This window comes from Arachis stenosperma, chromosome 5 (assembly GCF_014773155.1).
Source record: "Arachis stenosperma cultivar V10309 chromosome 5, arast.V10309.gnm1.PFL2, whole genome shotgun sequence".
Lineage (NCBI taxonomy): Eukaryota > Viridiplantae > Streptophyta > Magnoliopsida > Fabales > Fabaceae > Arachis > Arachis stenosperma.
Window position 1 is genome coordinate 87,363,967 of NC_080381.1, and position 25,757 is coordinate 87,389,723.

A 25,757-nucleotide genomic window follows, 5' to 3' on the forward strand; every position below is an offset into this window, starting at 1 on the left:
ATTCACTTCTTCCATTGAAGGGTTCTCAGGATTATAAGCTTCTTCTTCAGATGAAGCATCCTTAGTACTGCTTGGTGCATTTTGCATTCCAGACAGACTTTGAGAAATCAAATTGACTTGTTGAGTCAATATCTTGTTCTGAGCCAGAATGGCATTCAGAGTATCAATCTCAAGAACTCCTTTCTTCTGATTAGTCCCATTGTTCACAGGATTCCTTTCAGAAGTGTACATGAATTGGTTATTTGCAACCATTTCAATTAGTTCTTGAGCTTCTGTAGGCGTCTTCTTCAGATGAAGAGATCCTCCAGCAGAGCTATCCAAAGACATCTTGGATAGTTCAGAGAGACCATCATAGAAAATACCTATGATGCTCCATTCAGAAAGCATGTCAGAAGGACACTTTCTGATCAATTGTTTGTATCTTTCCCAAGCTTCATAGAGGGATTCTCCATCCTTCTGTCTGAAGGTTTGGACTTCCACTCTAAGCTTACTCAATTTTTGAGGTGGAAAGAACTTTGCCAAGAAGGCATTGACTAGCTTTTCCAATGAGTCCAGGCTTTCTTTAGGTTGTGAGTCCAACCATGTCCTAGTTCTGTCTCCTACAGCAAAAGGGAATAGCATAAGTCTGTAGACCTCAGGGTAAACCCCATTAGTCTTGACAGTGTCACAGATTTTCAAGAATTCAGTTAAAAACTGATGAGGATCTTCCAATGGAAGTCCATGGAACTTGCAATTCTGTTGCATTAGAGAAACTAATTGAGGCTTAAGCTCAAATTTGTTTGCTCCAATGGCAGGGATAGAGATGCTTCTCCCATAGAAGTCCGGAGTAGGTGCAGTAAAGTCACCCAGCACCTTCCTTGCATTGTTGGCATTGTTGTTGTTTTCGGCTGCCATGTCTTCTTCTTGTTTAAAGATTTTTGTTAGGTCCTCTACGGAGAGTTGTGCCTTAGCTTCTCTTAGCTTTCGCTTCAAGGTCCTTTCAGGTTCAGGGTCAGCTTTAACAAGAATGCCTTTGTCTTTGTTCCTGCTCATATGAAAGAGAAGAGAACAAGAAAGTGTGGAATCCTCTATGTCACAGTATAGAGATTCCTTGAGGTGTCAGAGGAAAAGAAAAATGGAAGAAAGAAGGAGAAGAATTCGAACTTAGTCAGATAGAGTTCGAATTGTGCATTGAAGAGGAGTGGTACTCTATAAATAGAAGGATGTGAGAAGAGAGGAGGAAATTTTTCGAAAATTAAGTAAAAGAATTTGAAAACATTTTGAAAAACACTAATTAATTTTCAAAAATAAGAGTGGGAAAGAAATCAAGTGATTTTTGAAAAAGATTTTGAAATTAGAAGTAAAAAAGATTTGATTGAAAACTATTTTGAAAAAAATGAGGTTAAGAAGATATGATTGGTTTTAAAAAATATGTGATTGAGAAGATATGATTTGAAAAAAATTTTAAAAAGATTTGATTTTAAAAATTAATAACTTGGCTATCAAGAAAAGATATGATTCAAACATTAAACCTTTCTCAACAGAAAAGGCAACATACTTGAAATGTTCAATCAAATCATTAATTGTTAGCAAGTATCTTTGAAAAAGGAAAGAAATTGATTTTGAAAACATTTGATTGAAAAGATATGATTTGAAAAAGATTTGATTTTGAAAAACTTTTGAAAACTTGAAAAAAATTGATTTGAAAACAAAATCCTCCCCCTTGTGCCATCCTGGCGTTAAACGCCCAGAATGGTGCACATTCTGGCGTTTAACGCCCAGAATGGTGCACATTCTGGCGTTTAACGCCCAATGCACTACCTTTTTGGGCGTTAAACGCCCAACCAGGCACCCTGGCTGGCGTTTAAACGCCAGTCTGTCCTTCTTCACTGGGCGTTTTGAACGCCCAGCTTTTTCTGTGTAATTCCTCTGCTGCATGTTCTGAATCTTTAGTTCCCTGTACTATTGACTTGAAAATAGAACCAAGATCAAATAAACAATGCATTGCAAGACACCAAACTTAAAATTAGACACTAGACTCAAACAAGAAACATAAAATCTTTTTTGGTTTTTTATGATTTTGAAATTTTTTTGTGTTTTTTCGAAAATTATATGGAAATAGAAAATAAAGGTTTCAGAATTCTTAATTTGGATTCCAGGAATCATTGCAATGCTAGTCTAAGACTCCGGTCCAGGAATTAGACATGGCTTCACAGCCAGCCAAGCTTTCAAAGAAAGCTTCGGTCCAAAACACTAGACATGGCCAATGGCCAGCCAAGCCTTAGCAGATCATTGCCCCAATAGCCAGATTGATAGAGATCAACAAGCTCTTGTGATGATCAGTTGAAACCTCGGTCCAATAAGATTAGACATGGCTTCTCAGCCAGCCAGACTTCAACAGATCATCATGAAACACTAGAATTCATTCTTAAGAACTCTGAAGAAAAATACCTAATCTAAGCAACAAGATGAACCGTCAGTTGTCCATACACAAAACAATCCCCGGCAACGGCACCAAAAACTTGGTGCACGAAATTGTGATCACTACAACTTCGCACAACTAACCAGCAAGTGCACTGGGTCGTCCAAGTAATAAACCTTACGCGAGTAAGGGTCGATCCCACGGAGATTGTTGGTATGAAGCAAGCTATGGTCACCTTGTAAATCTTAGTCAGGCAGACTCAAATGGGTATAGATGATGAATAAAACATAAAGATAAAGATAGAGATACTTATGTAATTCATTGGTAGGAACTTCAGATAAGCGTATGAAGATGCCTTCCCTTCCGTCTCTCTGCTTTCCTACTGTCTTCATCCAATCCTTCTTACTCCTTTCCATGGCAAGCTTATGCAAGGGTTTCACCGTTGTCAGTGGCTACCTCCCATCCTCTCAGTGGAAATGTTCAACGCACCCTGTCACGGCACGGCTATCCATCTGTCGGTTCTCGATCAGGCCGGAATAGAATCCAGTGATTCTTTTGCGTCTGTCACTAACGCCCCGCCTTCAGGAGTTTGAAGCACGTCACAGTCATTCAATCATTGAATCCTACTCAGAATACCACAGACAAGGTTAGACCTTCCAGATTCTCTTGAATGCTGCCATCAGTTCTTGCCTATACCACGAAGACTCTGATCTCACGAAATGGCTGGCTCGTTTGTCAGGCGAGCACTCGGTTGTCAGGCGATCAACCATGCATCGTGTATCAGGAATCCAAGAGATATTCACCCAATCTAAGGTAGAACGGAGGTGGTTGTCAGTCACACGTTCATAGGTGAGAATGATGATGAGTGTCACGGATCATCACATTCATCAAGTTGAAGAACAAGTGATATCTTGGACAAAGAACAAGCGGAATTGAATAGAAGAACAATAGTAATTGCATTAATACTCGAGGTACAGCAGAGCTCCACACCTTAATCTATGGTGTGTAGAAACTCCACCGTTGAAAATACATAAGAACAAGGTCTAGGCATGGCCGTGAGGCCAGCCTCCCAATGATCTAAGAACTAGATGTCCAAAGATGAAAAATACAATAGTAAAAGGTCCTACTTATAGAGAACTAGTAGCCTAGGGTGTACAAAGATGAGTAAATGACATAAAAATCCACTTCCGGGCCCACTTGGTGTGTGCTTGGGCTGAGCAATGAAGCATTTTCGTGTAGAGACTCTTCCTGGAGTTAAACGCCAGCTTTTATGCCAGTTTGGGCGTTTAACTCCTATTTTGGTGCCAGTTCCGGCGTTTAACGCTGGGATTTCTGAGGGTGACTTTGAACGCCGGTTTGGGCCATCAAATCTTGGGCAAAGTAGGGACTATCATATATTGCTGGAAAGCCCAGGATGTCTACTTTCTAACACCGTTGAGAGCGCGCCAATTGGGCTTCTGTAGCTCCAGAAAATCCACTTCGAGTGCAGGGAGGTCAGAATCCAACAGCATCTGCAGTCCTTTTCAGTCTCTGAATCAGATTTTTGCTCAGGTCCCTCAATTTCAGCCAGAAAATACCTGAAATCACAGAAAAACACACAAACTCATAGTAAAGTCCGGAAAAGTGAATTTTAACTAAAAACTAATAAAAATATACTAAAAACTCAACCAAATATACTAAAAACATACTAAAAACAATGCCAAAAAGCGTACAAATTATCCGCTCATCAATGCCCTACATACAGCTTACCATGGAAAGGAATGATGTAAGAAAACTGTAATGAGAGCAGTAGGAAAGCAGAGATTCAAGAGGAGCACAACATCTCCTTACACCTATCTGAAATTCCCACCATGGAATTACATGAGTAACTTTATCTTTATTTTATGTTTATTTACACATATTTGATTTTCCAAATTCCATAATTAATTATTATCCGCCTGACTGAGATTTACAAGATTACCATAGCTTGCTTCATACCAACAATCTCTGTGGGATCGACCCTTACTCACGTAAGGTTTATTACTTGGACGACCCAGTACACTTGCTGGTTAGTTGAACGGAGTTTTGTCCACACATAGCCAAGAGCCATTATTATCTCGAATTAAATTTCATACAAGTACAAAGAGTCCAACTTTGAGGATCACAATTTCGTCCACCATGCACTTTACATGATTTCATGTGAATTTTGCATGAATTATATGACAAATTGGATGATGCATGACTCATGACTTGTACTAGAACTTTGATGCACTTTGTTGCTTGATTTCAGGACAAAAGAAGCAAAGAAGAACCACGTTAGCAGCCACGTTAGTTTAACTAACGTGACCTCTAACGTGGAATGGGAGCTAGCTTGCAAAGTTAGTGAGAAAGGTAATCACCAATAACGCCCTCGAAGCCATCATAGCCCACGTTAAGAGTCACGTTAACTAAGTTAACGTGAACTCTAACGTGGAAGAAGACAACAAGGCCAACGTTAGTGGCACTCTCCTTTGTCACTAACGTTGGACCAAGCTCATAATTGGCCACGTTAGTTGCCACGTTAACTTAGTTAACGTGGACTCTAACGTTAAGAAGCAAAAGAGAAGCCAACGTTAGTGACATTCACCTTTGTCACTAACGTTGGCCAAGCCTCCATAAGCCACGTTAACTCCCACGTTAACTTAGTTAACGTGGAAGCTAATGTGGAGAGAGCAATTGATCGACAATGTTAGTGACACTTACCTTTGTCACTAACGTTGGGATGAACACCTAAGAGCCACCATGAGCAACGTTAACTCCCACGTTAACTTTGTTAACGTGGAAGCTAACGTGGATAAAGAGATGATGAGCCAACGTTAGTGTCACTCACCTTTGTCACTAATGTTGGAGATGGCTAGCATGACTACGTTAGAAGCCACATTAACTTAGTTAACGTGGACTCTAACGTCGGATGTAGGGGAACATTGAAACGTTAGTGACAAAGGTAAGTGTCACTAATGTTCTCGAAGAATTGGCAATGCTATGTTAGAAGCCACGTTAACCTAGTTAACATGGACTCTAACATAAGGAGAAGGGGTGACTCACCACGTTATTGGGAAAGGTAAGTCCCAATAACGTATGCGAAGGACCAAGAGGCAATGTTAGTGGTCACGTTAGTGCCACTAACGTTGAAGTCAACGTGATCATATTTGGGAGAGAAACGTTAGTGAAAAAGGTGATTGTCACTAATGTTCTCGAACCCACACTTTCACTTAACGTTGACACCATTCACGTCTTAAGCCGAAGTCCCTGCCTACTTCACATTTTCTCTCTGCAAGCAAAGCTAAGCCCAATAAAGAGGATAACTGCTTCAAACTCAAGATCCAAGAGGCCCCCACCCAAGATTTGAAGAATCAACTAGAAGATCAGAAGAGTAGTATATATAGGAGTAGCATTGAATTAGAAAAGGGTTGGTTGGAACTTTAGGGAGCCTTGGGCATAGAACTACTCTCTGTATTTACTTTCTCTGCAACTTCTAGTTTACTTTCATGATGTATTCTCCATCTTTGTTTTCAATTTTCAGAGCTATGAACAACTAAACCCCTTTTATTGGGTTAGGGAGCTCTGCTGCAATTTGATGGATCAATATTAGTTTTCATTCTTCATCTTCAATCTTTTCTCTTGATTTTACTAGAAAGCTTTCAATCTTCATCCAATTGGGTAGTTATCTTGGAAAAGAAACTATTCATACTTGGATCTTTTCGGAACCTTGGAAGAGGAATGAAGAGATCATGCTAGAAACGCTTTCTCATGATGGATCAAATTGGGTTTGGATGGATATGTGACTATAATCCTACCAATACTTGATTTGAGAATGCATGTGGTATAATCAGTGACCATACTTCATCTCTTCTCATGAGCAATTGACCAAGGAATTGGCTATTGATCAAGATTTGAGAGATTGGATTACCAAGGAATTGGAATCCGATCACTTAAGATTGCCAAGGAGATCAATGAATGCATTGATTGAAGAAGAGATGAAAATGAATTTGATCTGGAGAATGCAACATTTCCTAAGCCCAATGAACTCCCCATTTCTGATCTTACCCATTCTCTTTAATTTCTGCCATTCACTTTTATGAGCATATCCCCCATTCCCATTTAAGATTCTGCCATTTACCTTCTGCCATTTACATTCAGCTCTTTATTTCTAGCATTTACTTATTCTGCTATTTACCTTTCTGCAATTTAATGTTCTGCAATTCTCAACTCAAATTCTGGTTCGCTCAACTAAAACATTCCTCTAATTAAAGTTGTTTGATCAAATCAATCTCTGTGGGATTCGACCTCACTCTCTAGTGAGTTTTTACTTGATGACAATTCGGTACACTTGCCGAAGGGAGATTTGTTACTAGACGGATTTTCCATGCATCAGCTACAGATCGACAAAAAGTGAAAATCGAATTCACTGTGCGATCACAATAAAAATGAGGGCTAAAAATCCAAATTCTACAAAATCGGCAAAGATGAAAATAAAATAATGCAAGAAGTTATAGAAAGTGATCCAAAGAAAGGACCTGACGGACCTTTCTATAAGACTAATAAAATGGATTGCTATAAAATAACTTAAAGACTAGCCGGCACAAAAAGTCGGACCAGCCACAACAACCCAAGTTATAAGTAAAGCCCTGGAAAGAGGTCTGGCCAACCCTATAAAAGAGGATTACTATAACTTCGAAGAGCCCGACATGAGGAAGTCGGACTCCTACAAAAATGTTACAAAAGATAATCCCTGAAAGAGACCTGAACAAGGTCCAAGAAAGAGGATTATCAAGTAACTCGACAGGACCCGACGTGACAAAGTCGGCCCGGAAAGATAAAGTTACAAAAGATAATTCCTGAAAGAGACCTGAACAAGGTCCAAGAAAAAGGATTATCAAGTAACTCGACAGGGCCCGACGTGACAAACTCGGCCCGGAAAGATAAAGTTACAAAAGATAATCCCTGAAAGAAACCTAAACAAGGTCCAAAAAGAGGATTATCAAGTAACTCGACAAGGCCCGACGTGACAAAGTCGGCCCGAAAAGATAAAGTTACAAAAGATAAATCCTTGAAAGAGACCTGAACAAGGTCCAAGAAAGAGGATTATCAAGTAACATGACCAAAGCCCGACATGACGAAGTCGGTCCAAGATACAAAGCTACAAAGGTAATCCCTGAAAGAGAGTTGAACAAAAGAGGATTACCGAGTAATTTTACAGGAACCAACACGATAAAGCTACCCTTGGAAGAAGACCTTAAGTAAGGTCCAAAAAGGAGGGCTACAAACAAACAAAAACCAAGTTTAGCAATATCAGAGCAGCGTTAGGCCAAAGGATCAAGTTAATCATGTCAGATAGAAACTTATGAAGGCGCCAAGACGAGTGCAAAGCAGACAGATATAAAAACTACTAAATTATGATAATAGCAAGCATCAGAGGCCACCCAAATCGGCCCAGAAAGCTCGAAAAGTCACTTTGTTTTTTAAAACAAAGTTGCTAAACAAGCAACAGAAAGTATCAACAGTCAACAAAATAACATTTACAAAAAAGAGTTCAAAGCCCACAGGCCGAGCTATACACAAACATGACAGAGAAATCATACAGGATCCAAAGGCTTCCCAGTAGCAGCATCAACATGAGGTGAAGGAGGACGAGTATGGAGAGGCACCGCATCCACTGTCCCATCGCCTCGATTCAAGATCTGACAATCAGGATCTGGCTCAACTACGGTCGAGGGGGCTGAAGAAACCGGCATGGCAGAAGCTTTAAGAGGAGGCGCAGGAGGAGGTTCAATGTCATCATCGGGATCATCCGGGACAATCTTGCCATCCTTTACTACATTATCAAGACTAACGAGAATCAAATCGGCATCAGGGGCAACAATCCAGAACTGCTCCATCAGGTTCTCATAGGCGGCAGTCACGCTGCCTACAAGGTGACCCTAGACCTCGGCATAATCAACCCGAGCAGTTTCCAAGTCATCTCGGAGATGCACCAACTCCTAGCCTTCTCACCCTCTAGTTCCTTTTCTACCTTCGCCAACTTCACCTCCAATTCCTCCTTCAGACCCTTGATCCGATCAATCTCCGATCTAGCCTCCTCCATGAAGGATTTTGTAGCATGAATCGGGATACCCTGAACAGTTCGGAAAATAGCCGCACCCATATGTGCCATCTTCACACTATTTTTGGTGATGAAATCTAGGTGCTGAAGAAGGGACACATCATCCATGGAAAGCCCACCATAAGGGGTAATTTGCTGGTCAACAAACTCGACAGCATCAAAATCCAGAGCATCCAGGTTAAAGGGCTCAGATGTTTTCTGCTTTTTCGAGGGAGGAGCACCAGAAGCAGCAGCAGAAGTTTGTGGGGGATCTGCCAGGCGAACCCGAGGAGTAGGGATCACCCTCCTCGGCCCAGGGGAATTCAGCACGGGCGGCTTTATGGTGGTTTGAGAAGACCCCTCCTCAGCCGCCATGATCGAGATGTTTTGTGCAGCGGCTACCTTCCTGGCCTTTTTGAAAGCCTTCATGGAGTCGTTGTTTTTCGACATTTCTGAAAAACAGAAAAGACAAAATCAACAAACAAAAGTCATGAATCACAGAGGTAAAATAGAATAAAATAAAAACACGTCAGTCAATACCCAACACATTTCGGACCAAAGATGGGTCCACCAGAAACTTCTTAGTATCCAGATGCGGAGGCTCCCCCCAAATATCCTCCAAAACACTCACAAAGGCCTGTTCGACCTCGTCCAACATCTCCCAAGTATACCGAGATACCATGACATTCTTTTGCCACTCAAGAAGAAAAGCAGATTCATCATTTTTATCAAGAAAAAAGGGGCGAACCCCCTCAATAACTCGAAATTTAAAGAAATTATTTTTAAAGTCCTTAAAAGACTCGTCATACATGGCAAAGACTTTGTGTCCTTGAGCAGATCTAAAGAAAACCCAAGAAGCTTTCTTTTTTGAAGAGGCCCCAAGCTTGGTCGAAACAAACAAATAGAGGAAAATAGTTAGAGAAGGCTTGATGCCTAACTCTTGACACAGCAGCTGAAAAATTTTTATAAAACCCCACGAATTGGGATGAAGCTAGGATGGAGCAATAATACACGACCACAACAAGTCGATTTCAAAGATAGAAAAAGGAAAAGTAATGTTCAACTGACTAAAGAAATATTCATAAGCATAGAATAAGGGACGCTCCCCCTCGACTGAGGTGGGAAAACAAACTCTCTCGTTAGAACCAGGCGCTACAAGCTCATAATCCCTCTCCTGGGCACCGGTACCACAAACCCTATGATGTTTTTGCAGCTCTATACAAAACTCATAGTCCACCATAGAAATACACAGAAGAACCAAAGAATCCACCCAATCAGCCATGCCCTCAGGGACTTGGGAAGACGTCTCAACAATATTTTTGCGACAAGCCATGAGGCCAACTAGTCCTATAATAAGAAAAGAATATTGGATTACTTAAAAACATCTCGGACAACAGCAAAACAACTCGGCTACATAACCCAGCACAGTATGAGGAACAAAAAGGAAACCCCAAGACCTACACTAAAGATCCAGGGGCATCCTTTGGAGGCAGCCACAGAACAAGAACCCAAGGGGATCTACAAGTTCACACCCCAGCAACGACCCTTTTCTTTGTAACCAGAAACAACACCCGGAACAGAAATCATTGTCTCCATCAAAAGAAAAACTATCGACAGAACAAAGCCATTAAAAGAGCAAAATTTTTTCAAGCAGCGGCAACATGCGAAGCCCTAAAGGCACTAAACTGCCAGGAAATCCATCCGAAAGCATACAAAAAGACGAAAAGAAGACCAGAAAAACATACATCACAGCGACAGTTGGTACACAAAATTGTGATCATCAACAATGGCTCCAATAATTTGGTAGCTCTCACACGTGAATTACACTTAGTCACAACTCCGCACAACTAACCAGCAAGTGCACTGGGTCGTCCAAGTAATACCTTATGTGAGTAAGGGTCGATCCCACGGAGATTGTTGGTATGAAGCAATCTATGGTCATCTTGTAGATCTCAGTCAGGCTGATTCAAATGTGATTGGATTAGATAATTAAAAGATAAATAAAATAGGATAGGAATACTTATGTAAATTAATGGTGAAAATTTCAGATAAGCGTATGGAGATGCTTGTCCCTGTTGAATCTCTGCTTTCCTACTGCTTTCATCCAATCCTTCTTACTCCTTTCCATGGCAAGCTGTATGTAGGGCATCACCGTTGTCAATGGCTACATCCCATCCTCTTAGTAAAAATGGTCCAAATGCTCTGTCACAGCATGGCTAATCATCTGTCGGTTCTCAATCAGGTTGGAATAGAATCCCGTGATTCTTTTACGTCTGTCACTAACGCCCAGGCTTCAGGAGTTTGAAGCTCGTCGCAGTCATTCAATCCTGGTATCCTACTCAGAATACCACAGACAAGGTTAGACTTTCCGGATTCCCATGAATGCCACCATCAATTCTAGCTTATACCACGAAGATTCTGATCAAGGAATCCAAGAGATATGCGCCCGGTCTAAGGTAGAACTGAAGTGGTTGTGAGTCATAGATCATCACATTCATCAAGTTGAAGTGCAACAAATATCTTAGAACAGGAATAAATCGAATTGAATAGAAAATAGTAGTAATTGCATTGAAACCTGAGGTACAGCAGAGCTCCACACCCTTAATCTATGGTGTGTAGAAACTCCATCATTGAAAATACATAAGTGATAGGTCCAGGCATGGCCAAATGGCCAGCCCCCAAATGTGGTCAAAAGACAGAATGATCAAAATACCCCTAATAAACTACTAAAAAGTTCTATTTATACTAAACTAGCTACTAGGGTTTACAGAGGTAAGTAATTGATGCATAAATCCACTTCCGGGGCCCACTTGGTGTGTGCTTGGGCTGAGCTTGATCTATCCACGAGCTGAGGCTTTTCTTGGAGTTGAACGCCAAGTTGTAACGTGTTTTGGGCGTTCACCTATGGTTCGTGACGTGTTTTTGGCATTTGACTCCAGAATGCAGCATGGAACTGGCGTTGAGCGCCAGTTTACGTCATCTAATCACGAATAAAGTATGAACTATTATATATTGCCGGAAAGCTCTGAATGTCTACTTTCCATCATCGTTAAGATCGTTCCATTTGGAGTTCTGTAGCTCCAAAAAATATATTTCGAGTGCAGGGAGGTCAGATTCCAATAGCATCAGCAGTCCTTTGTCAGCCTCCTATCAGAGTTTTGCTCAGGTCCCTCAATTTCAGCCAAAAAATACCTAAAATCACAGAAAAACACACAAACTCATAGTAAAGTCCAGAAATGTGAATTTTGCATAAAAACTAATGAAAACATCCTTAAAAGTAACCAGATCATACTAAAAACTACCTAAAAACAATGCCGAAAAGCGTATAAATTATCCGCTCATCACAACACCAAACTTAAATTGTTTCTTGTCCCCAAGCAACTGAAAATCAATTAGGATAAAAAGAAGAGAATATACTATAAATCCCAAAATATCAATGAATATTAATTCTAATTAGATGAGCGGGACTTGTAGCTTTTTGCTTCTGAACAGTTTTGGTATCTCACTTTTTCCTTTGAAATTTAGAATGATTGGCTTCTATAGGAACTTAGAATTTCAGATAGTGTTATTGATTCTCCTAGTTAAGTTTGTTGATTCTTGAACACAGCTACTTTTATGAGTCTTGGCCGTGGCCCTAAGCATTTTGTTTTCGAGTATTACCACCGGATACATAAATGCCACAGACACATGACTAAGTGAACCTTTTCAGATTGTGACTCAGCTTTGCTAGAGTCCCCAGTTAGAGGTGTTCAGAGCTCTTAAGCACACTCTTTTTTCACTTGGACCCGCATGCCACAAGCACATGGTTAGGGACAGCTTGATTTAGCTGCTTAGGCCTTGGATCCTTTTTACCCTTGCCTTTTGGTTTTAAGGGCTATTGGCTTTTTCTGCTTGAATTTTTTTTTCGCCAATATTTTTTTTTTGCAAGCTTTTTTGCTTTTTCACTGCTTTTTCTTGCTTCAAGAATTAATTTTATGAATTTTTAGATAATCAATAACATTTCTCTTTTTCATCATTCTTTCAAGAGCCAACAATTTTAACATTCATAAACAACAAGATCAAAAATATGCACTGTTCAAGTATTCATTCAGAAAACAAAAAGTATTGTCACGACATCAATATAATTAAACTAAATTCAAGGATAAATTCAAAATTCATGTACTTCTTGTTCTTTTGAATTAAAAACATTTTTCATTTAAGAGAGGTGAAGGATTAATGGAATTATTCATAGCCTTAAGACATAGTTACTAAATACTAATGATCATGAAGTAGAGACACAAAACATAGATGAACGTATAATATAAAAACTGAAAAGCAGAAAAATATAAGAACAAGGAATGAGTCCACCTTAGTGGCGTCTTCTTCTTGAAGGACCAATGATGTCCTTAAGCTCTTCTGTGTCCCTTCCTTGCATTTGTTGCTCCGCCCTTATTGCTCTTTGATCTTCTCTTATTTCATGGAGAATGATGGAGTGCTCTTGATGTTCCACCCTTAATTGTTCCACATTGTAACTCAAACCTTCTAGGGAAGTGTTGAGTTGTTCCCAATAGTTGTTGGGAGGAAAGTGCATCCTTTGAGGTATCTCGGGATTTCTTGGTGATGAGCTTCCTCATGCATCTCTTAGGTTCCATGAGTGGGCTCTCTTGTTAGCTCCATTCCATTCTTAGTGATGGTCTTGTCCTCCTCAATGAGGATGTCTCCTTCTATGACAACTCCAGCTGAGTAACGTAGATGGCAAATAAGATGAGGAAAAGCTAGCCTTGCCAAAGTAGAGGACTTATTGGCTATTTTGTAGAATTCATGGGAGATGACTTCATGAACTTCTACTTCCTCTCCAATCATGATGCTATGAATCATGATGGACCGATCCACAGTAACTACAGATCGGTTGCTAGTGGGGATGATGGAGCGTTGAATGAACTCCAACCATCCTCTAGCTACAGGCTTGAGGTCAAGTCTTCTTAGTTGAACCGACTTGCCTTTGGAGTCTCTTTTCCATTGAGCTCCTTCCACACATATGTCCATAAGGACTTGGTTCAACCTTTGATTAAAGTTGACCCTTCTAGTGCAGGGGCGTGCATCTCCTTGCATCATGGGTAAGTTGAATGCCAACCTCACATTTTCTGGACTAAAATCTAAGTATTTCCCCCAAATAATTGTAAGATAATTCTTTGGATTCAGGTTCACACTTTGATCATGATTCCTAGTGATCCATGCATTGGCATAGAACTCTTGAACCATGAAGATTCTGACATGTTGAATGGGGTTGGTTAGAACTTCCCAACTTCTTCTTTGGATCTCATGTCGGATCTCCGAATACTCATTTTTCTTGAGCCTGAAAGGGACCTCAGGGATCACCTTCTCCTTGGCCACAACATCATAGAAGTGTTCTTGATGGGCTTTGGAGATGAATCTTTCCATCTCCCATGACTCGGAGGTGGAAGCTTTTGTCTTCCCTTTCCCTTTTCTAGAGGATTCTCTGGCCTTAGGTGCCATCAATGGTAATGGAAAAACAAAAAGCTTATGCTTTTACCACACCAAACTTAAAATATTGCTCACCCTCGAGCAAGAGAAGAAAGAAAAGAAGAAGAAGAAGAAGAAAATATGGAGGAGAGGGGGAGAGGTGTATTCAGCCAAGAAGGAGAAGAGAAGTTTGTGTTGTGTGAAAATTAAGGAGAATGGTGATGTGCGGAAAACGATCCGACACAAAACTCACCGGCAAGTGTACCGGGTCGCATCAAGTAATAATAACTCACATGAGTGAGGTCGATCCCACAGGGATTGAAGGATTGAGCAATTTTAGTTTAGTGGTTGATTTAGTCAAGCGAATCCAATGTTGGTTGAGTGGTTTGTAACTGACAGAAGCTAAATTGCTTGAAATGTAAAAGGAGAGGGGCAATTGCAGTAAATTAAAGAGCAAATGAAGCAAAGAAGCTGAATCTTAAAGAACAAGTAAATGAAATTGCAGAAACTTAGATTGCAAGAAATGTAAATGGCTGAAGCTTAAAGTGCAAGAAATGTAAATTGCTTGAATCATAAAAGGAATTGGGAATTGGGATTGCAGAATTTAAACAAGACAGAAGTAAATTGCAACTAGCAGAAGAACTAAAGATGAATTGAAGTGTAATAGATCTCAAAGAGAAAGATAAAAAAACTGCTTGGAGAATGAAAACAGAGAATGACTGATGCTAAATTACAGCAAATTAAAAGAGGTTGAAGATCTCAGGAGTGGAAGAGACTAGAAAACAAGTCTAGATCTCAAATCCTTCCTTGATCCAACAAGAACAATTGCAAAAGAACTAAAGGAAAGTAAATTGCAGAAAGAGTAGAAGATGAAGCAGTGAATGGAAATTGAAATTCAATTATGCATAAAATTTAAGCAAGGGATCTCAAGGTGAGATTGAAACAGAAGTTCTTCAATTCTTCACCCAAGATCGAAAATAAAAAGTAAAGAGTGCTCAAGCAAGAACAAGGAAGAAGAGAGATCAATTCTCCTCCCCAATTCTCTAAGAACTAAATTCCAAAATAAAAGTTCAAAAGTGAAAATGGAAATTCAAGAAAAATTCAAAAGTGATTCTAGAGGTCCTAATTACATCAAACTAGCTCCTATTTATACACTTTCTATTCTTGGATTTTTGGAATTTGGATGGGCTTTTAATTTGGTGAAGATTTGAATTTAATTGGATTTTTAATTGATTTTTCAGCCTATGAAGAAATTACTTCCAGGAGGATGCTCAGCTCAAAAGTTGAGCTGAGCATTGAGGCCTTGTGTGTGGGTTCCCTTGTAGCGTGCAATGTTGGGGGGGAGGCATCACGGGAATGCTCAGCTCACAAAGTGAGCTGAGCATTGGTGCCTTGGTGCAAAATTGTTGCGCGCCTTGTGCCCCTGGACCGTGACAAGATGCTTTGTGTGATGCACCATGGGTAGCGCTCAGCTCTCCAAGTGAGCTGAGAATTGAGGCATCCAAGGGAAGGTCCTTGGTTCGAAACTTGAGGGAAGCATGCGCTGAAGCTTTTCTCTTGGTGAAGGAAGTGGCGCCTTGCTCCTTGCTTCCTCTAGGTGCTTGGTTCGAACCTTGGAGGATGCATTTGGCCATTTTTGGCTCATTTTCCCATGTGAGTAGCGCTCCCCCAACCCCCTTTGGTCATGGGTTCAATCCTTGGAGCAAGCATTGGCAACTTATTTTCTTTGATTTATTTCTTGTGAGAGCCCGATAATGCTCACTTGGTGAGCTGAGCATTGTTTTTCCTTTCCTTTTTTCTTGGCTTCATATTGTGCTCAGCTCACAAAGTGAGCAGAGCATTGTGCCTTGGTCCCTTGAGGGAAAATGTAGCGCTCCCTTGGTGAGCATGGTGCTCTTGGAGAGAGCTTCATGGTTTTCCTTCATTATTGTGCCACACTTCTTCCTTCCTTGGCCACACTTTTTCTTCCTTGGGCCACGTTTCTTAGGCCACGCTTTCTTGTTTTCTTCTTTTCTTCACCTACAATTAATCAAAACAACCAATCAAAGTATCACCAAATTCACAAGGTTTATAAATCATTAAAAAAAAACAATTAATTTTAGCCCAAACCTCATGATTTAGCATCAATTAAGTGGTGGTTGTTTGATTCAAAGAAGTCATGCATTTCCATTCCAAAATTACTTACTTATAATCCAAGAAAGTGCATAAAACCTAATGAAAACAAAGAAAAAGACTAGTGAAACTTGGCTAAGATGACTTGTCATCACAACACCAAACTTAAAACTTGCTTGTCCCCAAGCAAGCATCAAACATAATTGAAGATAGAATGAAATAGATAAGTATATATGTCCTTATTAAGCAGATAGTTGAATTTGGCTTATGGGGTTTTATGCAGATTCAAAAGTAGCTCATTTATTACTTGCTGTCAAAACAAACAATGTTTCCTTAAGGGTCCACTAAGGTTGCTGCTACAATGCCTTACTTTTTGTTCATTTCCCTTGTTAGCTTTTCTTCTTTCTTTTGCATAAAGAGCATATTACTTATTGAAGACTTGGTGGCAACTGTTGCAGTGGCCTTTGGCTTAATTTCACTCAACATTTCTTCACCATAGACACATGGCTCACTCTTTCTTCCTAGGATCATTGATGCCCAGCATCTCTTTGGATAACTAAATGTTTTGTATCTAGGTTGCTCTTTATTATGGACTTTCAGTTGGCAATCCCAAATCAGTTGATCTAAGTTGCCAAGTTTTAAAATACTCCTTAGAACTTACTTGTCCAAGCATATCCTAGTACACAAACACCACAGGCATATGTCTTAGGGTCCAAGCTATTGGTGTCTAGCCTTATTGTTTGTTTCTTTGCCAACTTTTGGCTTTTCTTCTTTCTTTTTCTCTTTGTTTTGGTTTACTTTCAACGGACTTTCATTAATTGAAGGATCATAGTAGCAAACTAGCTTAAGCTTTAAGTAACAAGTCATTCTGCAGCATTTATTCTATGAGCTAGCAATTAAATCAAACATATACCACCACTAACTTTTATTCTAACTTTTGCAACATTGAACAATTACTTTTCTAAACCAAACATCTCTCGTTTATTCAAACAGCAAGGGAAAACAAAACAAAGTATTCAAGCTAATGAATGATGACAATTATTATGCAGATAACTTATGCAAAAATTATGCAGATAGCTTTCTCTAGTATGTACTTCCATTTACAACTAAATGATCATTCTAGCTAGACATAAAGGAATCTTTGAATTGAATCATTACACAACAAAAAAGATCAAGTGTAAATACAACCTGTTGGGTTGCAGCTTTTCATTCTTCCTTCTGTTTGCTCCTTGTTAGTCATAATGCAAATATTCCCTAATTTGTTGGCTATTTTCCTGCATACTCCTCAAATGTTGCTGCTTTTCAACCCCTTTTGGTATCCGGTTAATCTGCAAAGCCTATGTGTTGGCTCTTGAACTTAGTTCCTTGCCAATGTTTCTCATGCAACAAATTCTATGTGAAATCTTTTTCTTTTCCAAAAGCAATAAAGCTAATAACTAGAAAACATCAAAATAGTTAACTAGTTTATCTAATTGCGTGAGGCTAGCATTATGCAGGAGGTGAGAATATGTTCTATGATGAGATCTTGGTGGAACACCAAACTTAAAATCCTTCATTCTCCCTTATTTTGTTTTGGTGTGCAACACCAAACTTAGCTTCTTGCAATATAGATAAGGCCAATTAACCTCTTTATTAAAATAGCTATGAAAATAACACTACCTCAGGTTGGGTTGCCTCCCAACAAGCGCTCTTTTATTGTCACTAGCTTGACATCCTTCATTCTTTGATCATGGAGGCTAAAAATCATAGTGCCTTAGTTTTTCTCCTCTTACTGTGAATTTCCTTCCGATCCTCCTCTTTGATGATCTCTAGGTGTTCAAGTGAAAGGACCCGGTTCACAGTGTAGTATTCAAACACTTGTGGAGACACCTTCATTGGTTGGGTGTTTAACATCACTTTATCCCCTGGTGAGAAGCCTTCAGTGGGGATCTTCTTGTTTCTCCACCCTCTTGGCCTCTTCTTCTTTTCTTTCTCAAGAGATACTCCCTGCCTTGGTGGTTCTTTATATGGGATGTTGAATTTCTCATCTGGGGGTTTTGGATATAGTTCCTCCTTGACTTTTTTGGTCTGTTGCACTATCTCTACTTCTTTCAAGCATGGATTTAGAAGTCTTGGAGTTAACTCATTGACTGCCTCCTTCAAACTTTGATCTCTGGCCTTATCCTTCATAAAATCTTCTTCTTGAATGGGTTCATGCAAGGTTTTAAAAACATGGAATGCTAGATGCTCATCATGCTCTCTCAGCAACAATTCCCCTTTTTCAACATCTATCAATGCTCTGCCCATAGCTAGGAAAGGCCTCCCCAGGATGATGGGAGTGTCAGGGTCCTCTTCTATATCTGAGATAACAAAGTCAGCAAGGAGAAAGAATTTTCCCACTTTTACCAACACATTCTCCACAACTCCCAGTGCTTGCTTAGTGGATTTGTCAGCCATTTGGAGAACTATTCGTGTGGACTTCAGCTCAGAAATTTTAAGTTTCCTCATTAGAGACAAAGGCATCAAGTTTATGCTTGCACCGAGGTCACAGAATGACTTCTCAATTGTTTTGTTTTCTATGGTGCAAGGTATGTAAAACCTCCCAGGATCATCTTTCTTCTCTGGCAACTCTCTTTGGAGGATAGCACTACATTCTTTTGTCATCTCAACAATCTGTCCTTCCTTCAGGGATCTTTTCTTTGTCAGCACTTCCTTCATGAATTTGGCATATAGTGGCATCTGTTCAAGTGCTTCCAAGAAAGGAATATTGATGCTGAGTGTCTTGAATATGTCCAGGAATTTTGAGTATTGCTTATCCTCATTTTCTTTTTTAAACTTCTGAGGGTATGGAAGTTTGGGGACACAAAGATTCACTCCTTCCCTCTTCTCTTGTAGTTGTGATCCAAGGGTGTTCTTGTATCCTTTTGAAATTTGTGCATTTTTGGTTTCTTGATCCTCTTTACTTTTCCCCTCTGTCTCTTCTTGTGGAACTTCTCTGTTGTGTTTGTCCTGATTGATGGCTTCCTTCTTCATAGTCTTCTCACTTCCCACTATGATTGCTTTGCACTACTCCCATTTTGTGGCTTTTCCTTTGTCCCTTGGGTATTCTTCAGTGACATTGGGGAAGGCATTTGCTCTCTTCTCATCTATTTCTGAAATTTGCTTAGCCATTTGCCCCATGTGTCTCTCAAGGTTTCTGATTGAAGCCTCTTGGTTTTTGAATGCCAGGGCCTGATCTTTCCTTGCAGCTTCCTGATCTTGTCTTGCTATCTCTTGATTTTTCATGAGTTTCTCCATCATTTTCTCTAGACTTTAGATTCTTTGAGAGTCTGGATTTGGTTGTGGTTGTGTGAAATAAGATGGTTGTTGTTGGAAGTTATTTGAATTAATTGTGGGGGTACTTTGTGGATGGGATGTGGATGTGGAAAAGTTATTCTGGTGGTTTTGTGAGTTGTTATGGGGTTGGTGGTATGTGTTTTGTGGATTTTTAAACTGGTTAGTATTATTGGATGAATGGCTTTGGTTGTTTGTGTTGCTAATGCTGCTATAGTTGAAGTCCCTTTGTCCTTGATTCTGGTGCTCACCCCATCTCGAGTTAGAATGACTCTTCCAGGATAGATTGTGTACATCACCATGGAAGTTGTGCTGGAGTGAACTTGAGGTGTTATTCATGTATTGCATCTACTCAGGGCCTTGTTGCTCATAATTGAATATCTCAGTACCTTCTTTAGATTGATTCCATCCATGTGAGACTTGAGATTGGCCTTGTGTGTTTACTACTGCAAGTTGCTCAATTCTCTTGGCCATCAATTCCATTTGTTGCTGAAATTGTTGATGCATCTATTTTTTTTGTGCCAAAAGAGTGTCAACACCTTCAAGCTCCAAGATATCTTTCTTGGGAGTTGGTTGGCGTTGCCTTTGATGACCATAGAAGTATTGATTATTTTCCACCATGTCTATGAGGTTTTGGGCTTCCTCTGCTGTCTTCATCAATTGTAAAGAACCTCCTGCTGAATGGTCTAGTGCTTCCTGAGCTTTCAGAGTCAATCCTTCATAGAAGTTTTGAAGTTTATCCCATTCTTTGAACATTTCTGGTGGACACTTCCTGAGTAAAGCTTTGTATCTTTCCCATGCATCATATAATGACTGTCCATCCATCTGAGTGAATGTTTGGACCTCTATTTTGAGTCTAATAATCCTTTGGGGAGGATAGAACTTGGCTAGAAATTTGCTCACTAAGTCTTCCCAATTATTGATGCTTTCTTTGGGAAATGTCTCTAGCCATTGAGTGGCCTTATCCTTTAGAGAGAATGGAAACAGCAGTAGCTTGTAGATGTCTGGATGCACACCACTTGTTTTGACAGTTTCATAAATCCTGAGGAAGATGGATAAGTGTTGGTTTGGATCTTCAAGTGGACTTCCTCCATAGGAGCAATTGTTCTACACCAGAGTGATAAGTTGAGGCTTCAACTCAAAATTATTTGCATGAACGTTAGGAGTGAGTATGCTACTCCCGCAGTTTCTTGTATTGGGGATAGTGTAAGAGGCCAACACCCTTCTTGTAGGCTGGGCATTGTTGCTCACTCCCTCTTCACGCACCTCAGCCTCTATGACTTGCAAAAATCACAAACAAACCAAATAAAACATGAACATTCTAGTGCTAGAATGTGGTTAGAGGGTTAGGTGACACAATGTGTCAAACAGTTAATGTGCTTAGTAAAAATAAAGAGAAACAAAGAAAAAGTGCTTAATCTAGACCACCACCTTACTTAATCATTGTCAATCTATTTCAATCCCCGGCAACGGCACCAAAAACTTGATGTACGGAAAATGATCCGACACAAAACTCACCGGCAAGTGTACCGGGTCGCATCAAGTAATAATAACTCACATGAGTGAGGTCGATCCCACAGGGATTGAAGGATTGATCAATTTTAGTTTAGTGGTTAATTTAGTCAAGCGAATCAAATATTGGTTGAGTGGTTTGTAACTGACAGAAGCTAAATTGCTTGAAATGTAAAGGGAGAGGGGCAATTGCAGTAAATTAAAGAGCAAATAAAGCAAAGAAGTTGAATCTTAAAGAATAAGTAAATGAAATTGCAGAAACTTAGATTGCAAGAAATGTAAATGGCTGAAGCTTAAAGTGCAAGAAATGTAAATTGCTTGAATCATAAAAGGAATTGGGAATTGGGATTGCAGAATTTAAATAAGACAGAAGTAAATTGCAACTAGCAGAAGAACTAAAGATGAATTGAAGTGTAATAGATCTCAAACATAAAGATAAAACAATTGCTTGGAGAATGAAAACAGAGAATGACTGATGCTAAATTACAACAAATTAAAAGAGGTTGAAGATCTCAGGAGTGGAAGAGACTAGAAAACAAGTCTAGATCTCAAATCCTTCCTTGATCCAACAAGAACAATTGCAAAAGAACTAAAGGAAAGTAAATTGCAGAAAGAGTAGAAGATGAAGCAGTGAATGGAAATTGAAATTCAATTATGCATAAAATTTAAGCAAGGGATCTCAAGGTGAGATTGAAACAGAAGTTCTTCAATTCTTCACCCAAGATCGAAAATAAAAAGTAAAGAGTGCTCAAGCAAGAACAAGGAAGAAGAGAGATCAATTCTCCTCCCCAATTCTCTAAGAACTAAATTCCAAAATAAAAGTTCAAAAGTGAAAATGGAAATTCAAGAAAAATTCAAAAGTGATTCTAGAGGTCCTAATTACATCAAACTAGCTCCTATTTATACACTTTCTATTCTTGGATTTTTGGAATTTGGATGGGCTTTTAATTTGGTGAAGATTTGAATTTAATTGGATTTTTAATTGATTTTTTAGCCCATGAAGAAATTACTTCCAGGGGGATGCTCAACTCACAAGTTGAGCTGGGCATTGAGGCCTTGTGTGTGGGTTCCCTTGTAGCGTGCAATGTTGGGGGGGAGGCATCAGGGGAATGCTCAGCTCACAAAGTGAGCCGAGCATTGGTGCTTTGGTGCAAAATTGTTGCGCGCCTTGTGCCCCGGGACCGTGTCAAGATGCTTGTGTGATGCACCATGGGTAGCGCTCAGCTCTCCAAGTGAGCTGAGAATTGAGGCATCCAAGGGAAGGTCCTTGGTTCGAAACTTGAGGGAAGCATGCGCTGAAGCTTTTCTCTTGGTGAAGGATGTGGCGCCTTGCTCCTTGCTTCCTCTAGGTGCTTGGTTCGAACCTTGGAGGATGCATTTGGCCATTTTTGGCTCATTTTCCCTTGTGAGTAGCGCTCCCCCAACCCCCTTTGGTCATGGGTTCAATCCTTGGAGCAAGCATTGGAAACTTATTTTCTTTGATTTATATCTTGTGAGAGCCCGATAATGCTCACTTGGTGAGCTGAGCATTGTTTTTCCTTTCCTTGTTTCTTGGCTTCATACTGTGCTCAGCTCACAAAGTGAGCAGAGCATTGTGCCTTGGTCCCTTGAGGGAAAATATAGCGCTCCCTTGGTGAGCATGGTGCTCTTGGAGAGAGCTTCATGGTTTTCCTTCATTGTTGTGCCACACTTCTTCCTTCCTTAGCCACACTTTTTCTTCCTTGGGCCACATTACTTAGGCCACGCTTTCTTGTTTTCTTCTTTTCTTCACCTTCAATTAATCAAAATAACCAATCAAAGTATCACCAAATTCACAAGGTTTATAAATCATTAAAAAAAATAATTAATTTTAGCCCAAACCTCGTGATTTAGCATCAATTAAGTGGTGGTTGTTTGATTCAAAGAAGTCATGCATTTCCATTCCAAATTACTTACTTATAATGCAAGAAAGTGCATAAAACCTAATGAAAACCTAGAAAAAGACTAGTAAAACTAGGCTAAGATGACTTGTCATCAAAGGGAGGGGTTTATATAGGGAAGTGAGAGAGGGTAGGTTCGGCCATTTAGGGTGGGTTTAGGTGGGAAAGATTTTTGAATTTTGAAGGTAGGTGCGGTTTATGGGGAAGTGTGAATGGATGAGTGGTAAAGGGGGTAATTGGGAAGAGAGATTGAGGTGATTGGTGAAGGATTTTTGGGAAAGTGTGTTATAGGATTAATTAGGAGGTAAGGTGGGAATATGTTAGGTGGGGATCCTGTAGGGTCCACAGATCCTGAGATGATCCTGTGGGGTCCACAGATCCTGAGCTGTCAAGGATTTACATCCCTGCACCAATTAAGCATGTAAAATGCTTTAGCATACCATTCTGGCGTTTAAACGTCGAAGTGGTGCACGTTCTGGGCGTTCAACGCCCATGTGTAGCATGTTTCTGGCGTTGAACGCCAGTTCCATGCTTGTTACTGGCGTTCAGCGACAGCTTTCCTCAGGGCATATTCCTGGCATTCAAACGCCAGGATGTTGCTTGTTTTTGGCGTTCAGCGCCAGATCCATGCTCTGTTCTAGCGTTGAACGCCAGCCAGATGCTCCTTACTGGCGTTTAAATGCCAGTAAGTCCTTCCTCCAGGGTGTGATTTTTGTTCTGCTGTTTTTGATTCTGTTTTTAATTTTAATATTTTTTTTGTGACTCCACATGATCATGAACCTACTAAAACACAAAATAACAATCAAATAAAAATAAAATTAGATAAATTAAAATTGGGTTGCCTCCCAACAAGCGCTTTTTTAATGTCAATAGCTTGACCTGGGGCACTCATGGAGCCTCACAAGTGATCAGGTCAATGTTGTGGACTCCCAACACCAAACTTAGAGTTTGGATATGGGGGTTCAACACCAATCTTAGAGTTTGGTTGTGGCCTCCCAACACCAAACTTAGAGTTTGATTGTGGGGGCTCTGTTTGACTCTGTATTGAGAGAAGCTCTGCATGCTTACTCTCCCTTGTTACAGAAGGATAGCCGTGTGCCTTAAACACAAGGTAGTCCCCATTCAATTGAAGGACTAATTCTCCTCTGTTAACATCTATCACAGCTTCTGCTGTGGCTAGGAAAGGTCTTCCAAGGATGATGCATTCATCCTCCTCCTTCCTAGTGTCTAAGATTATAAAATCAGCAGGAATGTAAAGGCCTTTAACCTTTACCAACTCGTCCTCTACTGATCCATAAGCTTGTCTTACTGACTTGTCTGCCAATTATAATGAAAATAAGGTAGGCTGTACCTCAATGATTCCTAGTTTCTCCATTACAGAGAGTGGCATAAGATTTATGCCTGACCCCAGGTCACACAGAGCCTTGTTAAAGGTCATGGTGCCTATGGTACAGGGTATTAAGAATTTACCAGGATCTTGTCTCCTTTGAGGTAAAGTTTTCTGAACCCATGTATCTAGTTCACTAATGAGCAAGGAAGGTTCACCTTCCCAAGTCTCATTACCAAATAATTTGGCATTCAGCTTCATGATGGCTCCTAGATATTGAGCAACTTTTTCTCCAGTTACATCTTCATCCTCTTCAGAGGAAGAATAATCTTCAGAGCTCATGAATGACAGAAGGAGATTTAATGGAATCTCTATGGTCTCTATATGAGCCTTAGATTCCTTTAGGTCCTCAATAGGGAACTCCTTCTTGTTTGAGAGACGTCCCAGGAGGTCTTCCTCACTAGGATTTTCGTCCTTCTCCTCCCTTGTGCATTCGGTCATATTGATTACATCAATGGCCTTGCATTCTCCTTTTGGATTCTCTTCTGTATTGCTTGGGAGAATACTGGGAGGAGTTTCAATGACTTTCTTACTCAGCTGGCCCACTTGTGCCTCCAAATTTCTGATGGTGGACCTTGTTTCACTCATGAAACTTAAAGTGGCCTTAGACAGATCAGAGACTAAATTTGCTAAATTAGAGGGATTCTGCTAAGAATTCTCTGTCTGTTGCTGAGAAGATGATGGAAAAGGCTTGTTATTGCTTAGCCTATTTCTTCCACCATTATTAAAGCCTTGTTGAGGCTTTTGTTGATCCTTCCATGAGAAATTTGGATGATTTCTCCATGATGAATTATAGGTGTTCCCATAAGGTTCACCCATGTAATTTACCTCTGCTATTGCAGGGTTCTCAGGATCATAAGCTTCTTCAGAAGCTACCTCTTTATTACTGTTGGATGCATTTTGCCATCCATTCAGACTTTGAGAGATCATGTTGACTTGCTGAGTCAACACTTTGTTCTGAGCCAATATGGCATTCAGAGCATCAATTTCAAGAACTCCCTTCCTCTGAGGCGTTCTATTATTCACGGAATTCCTCTCAGAAGTGTACATGAATTGGTTATTTGCAACTATGTCAATAAGTTCTTGAGCTTCTGCAGGCGCTTTCTTTAAGTGAATGGATCCACCTGTAGAACGGTCCAATGACATTTTGGAAAACTCAGATAGACCATAATAGAATATATCTAATATGGTCCATTATGAAAATATGTCAGAAGGACACTTTTTGGTCATCTGCTTGTATCTTTCCCAAGCTTCATAGAGGGATTCATCATCTTTTTGTTTGAAGGTCTGAACATCCACTCTAAGCTTGCTCAGCTTTTGAGGAGGAAAGAATTTATCCAAGAAGGCCGTGACCAGCTTATCCCAGGAGTCTAGGCTATCTTTAGGTTATGAGTCCAACCATGTTCTAGCTCTGTCTCTTACAGCAAATGGGAAAAGCATGAGCCTGTAGACTTCAGGATCTACTCCATTTGTCTTAACAGTCTCACAAATCTGCAAGAACTCAGTTAAAAACTGATAAGGATCTTCAGATGGAAGTCCATGAAACTTGCA

At 40.0% G+C, this 25,757-nt stretch overlaps 2 non-coding genes across 2 annotated transcripts; both read left to right on the plus strand.

The window, feature by feature from the left end:
* Positions 1–381: 381 nt before the first annotated feature.
* Positions 382–489, plus strand: LOC130983691 (small nucleolar RNA R71). The gene has a single exon (XR_009087670.1). It is a non-coding gene; the product is annotated as a small nucleolar RNA R71 (small nucleolar RNA).
* A 24,921-nt stretch (positions 490–25,410) lies between these two features.
* LOC130983833 (small nucleolar RNA R71) lies at positions 25,411–25,514 on the plus strand. The gene has a single exon (XR_009087806.1). It is a non-coding gene; the product is annotated as a small nucleolar RNA R71 (small nucleolar RNA).
* The last annotated feature ends 243 nt before the right edge of the window (positions 25,515–25,757 follow it).